The sequence below is a fragment of the Lupinus angustifolius genome, chromosome LG04 (assembly GCF_001865875.1).
Source record: "Lupinus angustifolius cultivar Tanjil chromosome LG04, LupAngTanjil_v1.0, whole genome shotgun sequence".
NCBI lineage: Eukaryota > Viridiplantae > Streptophyta > Magnoliopsida > Fabales > Fabaceae > Lupinus > Lupinus angustifolius.
The window spans coordinates 11,938,511-11,948,816 of NC_032012.1; the positions used below are offsets into that span (position 1 = coordinate 11,938,511).

At 35.3% G+C, this 10,306-nt stretch overlaps 2 non-coding genes across 2 annotated transcripts; both read left to right on the forward strand.

Annotated features, from left to right (window-relative positions):
* On the forward strand, positions 12 to 85 carry TRNAI-AAU. The gene has a single exon. It is a non-coding gene; the product is annotated as a tRNA-Ile (tRNA).
* TRNAI-AAU lies at positions 890 to 963 on the forward strand. The gene has a single exon. It is a non-coding gene; the product is annotated as a tRNA-Ile (tRNA).

Here is a 10,306-nt window from a genome sequence, read left to right on the forward strand (position 1 = left end):
CAAAATGTATTGGCCCATTAGCTCAGTTGGTTAGAGCGTCATGCTAATAACGCGAAGGTCGCAGGTTGGAGACCCGCATGGGCCAGAATGATTAATTTTTTATAGTTTTGTTGGTCGAAAAAGGATAAGAAACTTATATGAACTTCTAGGTACACGTAAAAATATTCGCAAGGTATTCCTACAATAATAACCTATGGGTAACAACTAATACATGATATCCATCGGGTATCCGTATATTCATTGTTTTACTTTTGAATTAAATATTTTTTTTATTACTTTGAAATTATAAACAATTTATTTTATTATTTCATAATGAATTTTAGCAATTTAAGTAGTGACAAATTTATCATATACATATCTTATTAGTAAAATGTTTGTGTTTGGTACCCATTAACTACTTACTTCCTACATGATATCTTGAAGTAGGTTTGCACGTTTAAATAAGTAAGCATTACCTACATCAACCCCATTGGTATTTGATATCCTGTGAATTTTTATTTGCATACACTTTCTCTCTCCCACTACTTTAAATATTGGCATCTAAATTCATGCATTAGATCATTGTATGTTTACCAAGAGGATGTTGATCTAGTAGTATTATATCACACTAAATCCTAGGTATAATACTTTTTTTTGTAAAACCTAGATATTATACCTTTTTTTTGGACAACCTAGGTATTATACTAAGTAAGTGTATATAGACACTATTTAAAAATATATAAAATGAGTAAATCAATATTCAAAAGTTAAGTTTAATATTTATCATTACATTAAGTAAAACATTTCTCTTTTACTTTCTTAAATATAATATTTATGTTTTATATATGTAATATTTATGAGTTAGATTGATGAGATATTTATGGTGTAAATATGGGAAGCAAAATGCATTGGCCCATTAGCTCAGTTGGTTAGAGCGTCGTGCTAATAACGCGAAGGTCGCAGGTTCGAGACCTGCATGGGCCAAAATGATTAAAATTGTTTGAGTTTTTGTTGATCCATAATGCAAGGATGATAAAAATATACGAACTTCTAGGTACACGTAAAAATATTCCTACAACAATAACATATGGGTAACAATTAATACATTATGTCCATTAGGTATCCGAATATTTATAATTTTATTTTTGAATTAAATATTTTAATTAATTTGTTATTATATACAATCTCATTTATTATTTCATAATGAATTTTAGAAAATTAACTTTATTGATAAATTTATCATATACATGAGTTATTATTAAGATAATAATTATTTGTAAACATACATATTAATTATTACAAAATATACAATTAAACTTGAAAAATTATTTGTTACCCATTAGCTACCTACTACGTGTGTGATAGCTTGAAGTAGGTGTGCACGTGTAAATAAGTAAGTATTACCTACATGAGCCTCATTGGCATTCAATGTCTAGTAAATTTTTATTTACATACAATTTCTCTCTTATCTCTACTTTAAATATTGGCACCTAGATTCATGCGTTAGATTATTGTATGTTTATTAAGAGGATGTTGGTCAAGTAGTGTTAGATCACATTAAATCCTAGGTAATATACTAAGTAAAGTCAAAATTTTATTTCTAAGAGTAAATAATTTTATTAAAAATGCATCAATGATACAAAAGATGTACTAAAGAGACAAGTTGAAATTACAAAATTGAAATTAAAACAGTTGGATGATAATGAAGTATCATCATATGCACCAAGCTAGAATTATTGTTTGACCAAGCCAGGAATTGGGTCGTGATCAAGGCAGCTGGGCATCGTGACCGTGCCACTGCTTGAGTCACGACCAAGCCAATTGTTCAATCTAATCGTGTCAGGCAATAGGTCATGACTGAGTGATATCGTGCCAAATATTGGGCCATGACTGAGAAAGTGCATCATGCGCATCAACCATGATGCATCATCTGACTAGGCCTTGGCGCATCAGGCCAACAAATCTGGCCGAGACAGGACGCATCAGGCAAGACATCTTGGCACATTCATGATCAGGCCTTGACGCATCAGGCCAACCAATCTGACCGAGGCTTGGCCATCAGAAAAGGCATCTTGGCACATCACCTGATCGTGTCTTGGCGCACCAAATCCAGCATGGGTGCATCAGTGGCGCACTAAATCCAGCGTGGGCGCACTAGTTTTATTTGGCTTAGGACATTTTGATGTTGCTTCTAGAAAGATGAGATTGTAGTAGAGCACTTTATTTTACATGTATTTAATTAGGAATTAGTTAGGTTTGTTAAGTTATTAGGATTAATTTTTTGTGTATTACAAGGGTTTCTTAAGATCCAAGAAAGGAGTATAAATACAAGGTGTGTATTCCATATTCAATCATCAATGAAATTACATTCATATTCATTCTTCCAACAATAATTTCAAATTCCTTTATGATATCAGAGTTCTCATATAGAGAGCTCTGCTGCAAACCCTTCTTCTTTTCCTTTATTTCCTTGATTACCTTTATAATACCTTTCTATCGCTCTTGTTGCATCATGTTTGACTCAGAATCAGATGAAGTTCAACAAGTTCTTCCTCAGCTGCACACTGATCAATCACAAAATCCGTATTATCTTCACCCAGGGTAGAACCCAGGAATGATGCTTGTGTCACCACCTTTGGATGGGAACAATTGTGATACATGACATAGGTCCATGAGAAGAGCCTTAATTTCGAAAAACAAATTCAAATTCATAAATAGTGTGATAAAGATGCCTCATCAAGATGACCCAACCTTTGATGCGTGGGAGAGATGCAACACCATGATAATTTCTTGGATAACAAGATCACTCTCACAATATATCTCCCAGAGTATAGTGTACATAGACAATGCCCAAGAACTTTGAGAAGACCTTAAAGAAATGTTTTCAAAGAGTGATCACTTCAGAATGTCTGATGTGCTCCAAGAGATGCATTCTATAAGACAAGGAGACAAAATCATATCTACATACTTCACTGATATAAAGACACTTGGGATGAACTTGAATCTCTGAGACTTTTCCTACATGTACATGCCGCAACAAGTGCACATGTGAATTCTTGAAGATATTCAAGATATACAAAGAAATAGAGTATGTCATATGTTTTCTCAAAGGATTAGCAGATCAATATAGCAACATCAAATCTCAAATATTCCTCATGGAGCCTCTGCCATATATAAAGAAGGTCTATGCCTTGGTCATTCAACAAGAAGGAGCAATCTATAAAGACAACAAGCCTGCTATCAACAATATAAAATCAAAGCAAAATTGAAGAATTCAACGTAGCAAGAATTTCAACACAAACAATTTTGAAGGCAAGATGAGAGATGGTAAAGCACAACCTAACAACACAATAACAAATAATATTGGTAGAGGATATGGTGGACAGAGTAACAACAAGGTATGCACCTTTTGTGGTAGATAAAGGCATACAATGGATACTTCTTACTTTAAGCACGAATTTCCTCCAAATTTCAAGTTCAAACCAAACACAACCTTTGGTTTTGTAAGCAATATAACAAGACAAGATCCTAATCCAGACACAGAAAGAACTACACCACCTGATTCCAACCAAGACGAACACGAAACATTAAGTTTCAACCCTGAGCATATCATAAACCAAATTGTAGAAGATTAGGATAATAACAATGTTATATCAGGTATTTCTCTTAATTCTCGACTGCTTGACTAAGGGGCCACTGATCATATTACCAATAATATGTCAAACTTCACATGCTATAATTCCATTAAAGCAATAATTGTTCAACTACCAAATGACTCCAAGATCATCTCAAGAATCATAGGAACAGTGACTCTGTCCGATAATTTAGTTTTACAAAATGTTCTTTACATGCCTAATTTCAAGTACAACCTGATCTCTATTCACAAACTAGCTTGCTCTAACCAGTGCAAGCTTGTTTTGATAAATCCTTTTGCTTTATTCATGATATGACTTCCTGGAAGATGATTGGTCATGCTGAAGTTTATAATCACCTCTACATTCTCAAGGGACATGCTTATGCTAAAAATAATTCTCTGCATTCTGTTAACACATTACATCTTCACCTTGTTTCTTGTTTTGATCCCTGACATTTTAGATTAGGGCATCCATCACATTTCGTATTGAACCATATGCATAAACCTGCACCTTATGTGAAGTTTGATCCAAATAAAATTTGTGATTTTTGTCACCTTTCAAAACAATCAAAGTTACCTTTTCCTATTAGTGATTCTAAGACTAAATAGATCTTTGATCTTGTCCATATGGATATATAGGAACCACTAGGCGTTCCCTCAATCCATGGACACAAATATTTCTTGACTGTTGTGGATGATTATAGTAGGCATACTTGGATTTACCTTATGACTTCTAAAGCTGAAACCAGAAAGCTTGTTCAAGATTTCACTAAATTTGTTCTTGTTCAACATAATATCATAATTAAAAAGATTAGGACAGATAATGGAAATGAATTTACAATGCCTAACTTTTATGCTCAATAAGGGATCCTCCACCAAACTTCTTGTGTTGAAACTCCACAACAAAATTCAATTGTAAAGAGAAAACATAAACATATCTTAAATATCATCATGTCCCTTCTCTTCCATTTTTACCTTTCAAAAGGCTTTTGGGGGTATGTTGTTAGGCATGTTGTCTTTCTAATCAATAGATTACCTAGTAGAGTCATTGGGATGAAATCTCCCTTAGAAATTCTAACCAGTAAGCAGCCTGATTTAACAATCTTAAGATTTTTAGTAGCCTCTGCTATGCATCCACTTTAACTCAAAATAGATCTAAGTTGGATCCCGTACCAAAATATCCTTATTCCTTGGGTATAAGCTAGGAACAAAAGGGTTTGTGATGTTTAACATGAATACTAGAGAAATTTATATCTCTAGAAATGTAGTCTTCTATGAACATATATTTTCCTACAAGCCTCTACCCACCACCCACAAACTAGATCACCAACGTTACTCAGACCTTTTCCCTTTCCTACAATATGATAATGTTCCAAGTTCTACCATCCATAATGAACAAGCCCTCAACACCCAACCTGATGATCAACACCTTAGTATAGACTATCCTAAAAATCTAGACAACAACCAATCTACAACACCAACTCTTGATCCACACCCTAGTACAGACTACCCTGATAATCTAGACAACAACCAATCTACAACACCAACTCTTGGTCAAAGGAGATCCCAGAGAATCTCCCATCCACCCACCCACATACCTCAAAGATTTTCATTGCAGCCTCCTTACATCATCTCCTATTAATCCTATTCCCGCAATCAAACATCCCTTACACACAATTTTATCTTACAAATCTATCCCTGCCACTCAATTATCACAGTGTTTATCCATTACTACACATGATGAACCTAAATCCTACAACCAAGCTATTAAGTCCAATGATTGGATTCAAGTTATGTGTAGTGAGTTACTACCCTTGCAACAAAACAACACCTGGATCCTAATGACCTACCTCATAAAAAAAGGCCATTGGATGCAAATTGGTATACAAACTGAAATATAATTCAGATGACAACATAGAAATACATAAGGCCAAATTGATGGCCAAAGGCTATACACAAACAGAAGGCTTGGACTATTTTGATACTTTTGCTCCAGCTGTCAAGCTCACCACAGTTAGGCTTCTTCTTGCACTTGCCTCATGCCAAGGATGGTCATTACAACAATTGGATGTCAATAATGCATTTCACATGGCGATCTTGATGAAGAGGTATATATGACCTTACCTCAGGGAGTTGTATGTTCTATTCCAAATCAGGTATCTAAACTTAATAAATCACTATATGGGTTGAAACAGGCAACCAGACAATGGTGTGTCAAATTATCCTCTTCCATGTTCTCCATGGGATACAAGCAATCCCAACATGATCACTCCCTTTTTACTAAGAACCACGAATCTAAATTCACTACACTTTTAATATATGTTGATGAATTAATACTTGGTGGCAATGACAATGAGGAAATCACTAAAGTAAAACATCTACTTGATCAACAATTCAAAATCAAGGATCTTGGTTCTCTCAAGTACTTCCTTGGATTATAAGTTTCATACTCAAACGAAGGTATTTCTCTATGTCAAAGAAAATATGCACTTGATCTATTATTTGATACTGGTTTTTATTGTCTAAACTTGTTCCCACCCCTATAATCAAAAGCCCACACTTACACCAACATGACAGTGCACCTTATGATAACCCTGAACTTTATAGACAATTGGTTGACAGATTACTTTATCTAACCAACATCGGACCTGACATGAGTTTTTCTATTCAAAGGCTGAGCCAATTCATGACCAACCCAACCATCGTAAAGCCATGACAAGGGTACTTCGATACATCAAAGGTTCCCCTGACCAAGGCTTAATATATCCTAACACTTCCATCTTACACTTAAAAGGATATAGTGATTCGGATTGGGTAACTTGCCTAGATATAAGAAAGTCTATCTATGGACATTGTATGTTTTTAGGTGACTCCCTAATCTCTTGGAAGTCCAAGAAACAGAACATTGTTTCAAGGTCTTCTTCTGAGGTCGAGTATCGTGCCTTGGCCATTGCTTCTTATGAAGTTCAATGGATCACTTACTTACTAGATGACTTTTGCATTTTTTACAAACAACTCTCTCTTTTGTTTTGTGATAATGATTCAGCTAAGTACATTGCTGCAAATTCGATTTTTCATGAAAGAGCCAAGCACTTTGAGATTGGCTACCACATTGTTCGTGAACGCCTTCAACAAAAACTATTTCATCTATTACCTATTAGAACTAGTGATCAAGCAGTTGATATTCTCACCAAAGCATTGGAACCGAATGTTTTTCATACTCTGATTTCCAAGCTAGGAGTTCACAACATGTACTCTCCAGCTTGAGGGGATTAATGAAGTATCATCATATGCACCAAGCCAGAATTATAGTTTGACCAAGCCAAGAATTGAGTCAGGATCAAGGCAGTTGGACATCGTGACCATGCCATTGCTTGAGTCACGACCAAGCCAATTGTTCAATCTGACCGTAGGCCATGACCGAGTGATACCGTGCTAGATATTGGGCCATGACCGAGAAAGTGAATCATGCACATCAGCCATGATGCATCATCTGACCAGGCCTCGGCGCATCAGGCCAGCAAATCTGACCGAGACTTGGCGCATCATGACCAGGCCTTGGTGCATCAGGCCAACCAATCTGACTGAGGCTTAGTGCATCAGACAAGGCATCTTGGCGCACCCAATCCAGCATGGGCGCATCAGTGGCGCACCCAATCCAGCATGGGCGCATCAGTGGCGCACCCAATCCAGCATGGGCGCATCAGTGGCGCACCCAATCCAGCATGGGCGCATCAGTGGCGCACCCAATCCAACGTGGGCACATCAGTGGTGCACCAAATCCAGCCTGAGTGCATCAGTTCTAGTTGGCTTAGGACATTTTGATGTTGCTTCTAGAAATATTGGATTGTAGTAGAGCACTTAATTTTAGCATGTGTTTAATTAGGAATTAGTTAAATTTGTTAAGTTGTTATGAATAATTTTATGTTCATTAGAAGGGTTTCTTAAGACCCAAGAAAGTAGTATAAATACAAGTTGTGTATTCCATATTCAATCATCAGTGAAATTACATTCATATTCATTCTTCCAACAATAATTTCAAATTCCTTTAGATGATACATTTGAAGGGATTAGTAGCCCAACTTGAGTATGGAATTGTTGATGATACTCTCTTATTGTTAATAATCCATAGCTAAGATTTTACCTTCACCTATTCGATGATTTTTGGCGGAAACAACTTCTTCAGTTTGAAGATAGTGTCCTTTCGGACTAACCAAATGGACCATGTTGTTACTAGCAAGAGGATGCTCCATAACTTTAAACGTTTTACTGACATTCTCATATACACCATAAAGTGGCTTATTTGTTCATTTGCAAAATCTAGCCAATTAGAGAGTGATTGTCAAACAGGTAGGTGAATGTGCTAGTAGAGAATAGATGTTGTTAAGATTCTAGGTGGTCGTTGTAAAGATTGCATAAGGATCTTCCTCCCTAAGTTGCCAAGTTGGTATGATCCATCTTCCGAGCATGACTTTTATAGGAGCGATACTTGTTAGAAAGAGGTAGTTACAAACATCCAAAAGGACTACTCTTACTCATAGAGTGAGAGGATATCTTTGGCTACACTAAAAAATACTATTTAAGTTCATTAGTTTTTTATATGTATAGGTTATGATTAAACGGTAATTAGATTATTATATGCAAGTTCTATGAGCTCTCTTCGCTCTCGAGAGACATGATCATGTGATAATTTTATGTAATAATTTATAAAGTGATACCTTATTCTATTTCTCCTTTTAGTTTATTAGTGATTGGTCAATAGTAATGATGAAAAACAATTGGTATGTATTCAGAGCGACAATACAAGGAAATGAAGATTTCTTAATGTAAATAACTCGTATGACTTGATCGCATAAGTTTGTACATTGGGTTTACTACTTTACTTACTTTAATAAACAACTAAGTTGTAAGGGAGACGTTGAGAAGTAAAAAAAATTTGAACTGTGCCATCTTACAAAAAAATTAATGTGTATTACATTATTAGATGTGTTAGATTTAAACTCTACATTACATACTTTATTTTACATCTTTTTATTGTTATGAGAATGAGAAATATAATTATAAAATAAGAGAAAAGCTCATCCTTAAGGTTATGCCAAAATTAAACCCAACTCAATTCCTATTGTAAATGATGCTAAAATATTGTAATGAGTGCTTCAAATTCAACTCCCAATTAATGTAGGATACAACATTAATAATCACTTACACCATTGTCATTGCAGGAGTTGTTTATGTCACTGTATAGTGGTAAATGGAGCATTCTAATGATAGGTCAATTTAGTAAATCATTGCTCAAATATGTATCCATATGAAAACCTTATAGCTCATATCTATTAATGAGATTGACTCAAGACTATGCATATGTTAATCTTCATAAACCAATAATATATTTGTTGATAAAAATCAGTCTCTTATCTACGACTTTTTTTAAAATCTCCACTATCACAAATGTCAATGACTCAAGACTATGCACATTTTGAAATCTCTACCATCACAAATGTCAATGACTTCCAAAAATATGTTGATATTAGTTAATGGCATGTGTTTTTTCTATGGGTTAACAATCATCAATAATCCATGACAATTGGCCAACAACTACAACTTTTCACTCTGTTTGGAGATCTTCATTCATGGGTTACAACATTTTTCCATGGGCTAAGTGAAAGAAGTATAAAAGTGGGTTTGACACCACATCTTGACCCAAAATCTTAAGGCAATAGGTCTATGGGTCCATTTACTTATATGTTCTATAACTTATCCATTTTTGCTCAATATGAGACTTCTTCATTCACACTTGGAATACCCAACATCTCCCCATCAAGTGTGAGTTCTCCTTCGAGTATTGGATAGATACACCAGAGCTCAGCTCTTTATCTACTTGCACTGTCGTTGGCTTATCCTTTCATCAACGGAACACGCCACCTTAACCTCTCATCAGGAAGACTTTCAACACAAGGATCCCTCATGGATCTACCGACCACTTGTCACTTCAATACTCCATTGATTCGTCGAACCATCGGCTCTGATACCACTTGTTGGGAGATCTTCATCCATGGATTACAACATTCCTCCATGGGCTAAGTGAAAGAAGCATAGAAGTGAGATTGACACCACATCTTGACCCAAAACCTTAAGGCATTAGGTCTATAGGTTCATCCACTTATATGCTCTTTAACTCATCCATTTATGCTCAATGTGAGACTTCTTCATTCACACTTGGAATACCCAACACACTCTTACAGACAACTTTTGACCCTAATGATCAATAATAAAGCACCAGATGTATGATACATCCAATTGTAGTCACATATGAGATCGAACAAGGATCAATGGAGAGGCAAGTGGTTGTTTTTACACATACTTTTAATGGCAAAAATGTGATTTCATGATAAACAAAAGGATAAAAGTGTTATTACATATTTATTTTTGTGTGTTATTATGTAGTACTTGTTTCTCCATCAATGGAGATGATCCTTACTCAGATTGAACAAATCCATGTGGTTGGGGTTGGCAATGAACCGAATCAATTTGGTATTCGTTCGAAACTCGACTCGTTATTTAGCTCGATAAACTTGGTTCATGAACCAAATAGGCCAAATTTGAGCTGGAAATTAAGCTCGTTAAGTAAATGAACTGAACTTGAGTTTGATACAGTTCGACTTGTTAGGTTCATAAGCTGAATCGATATATATA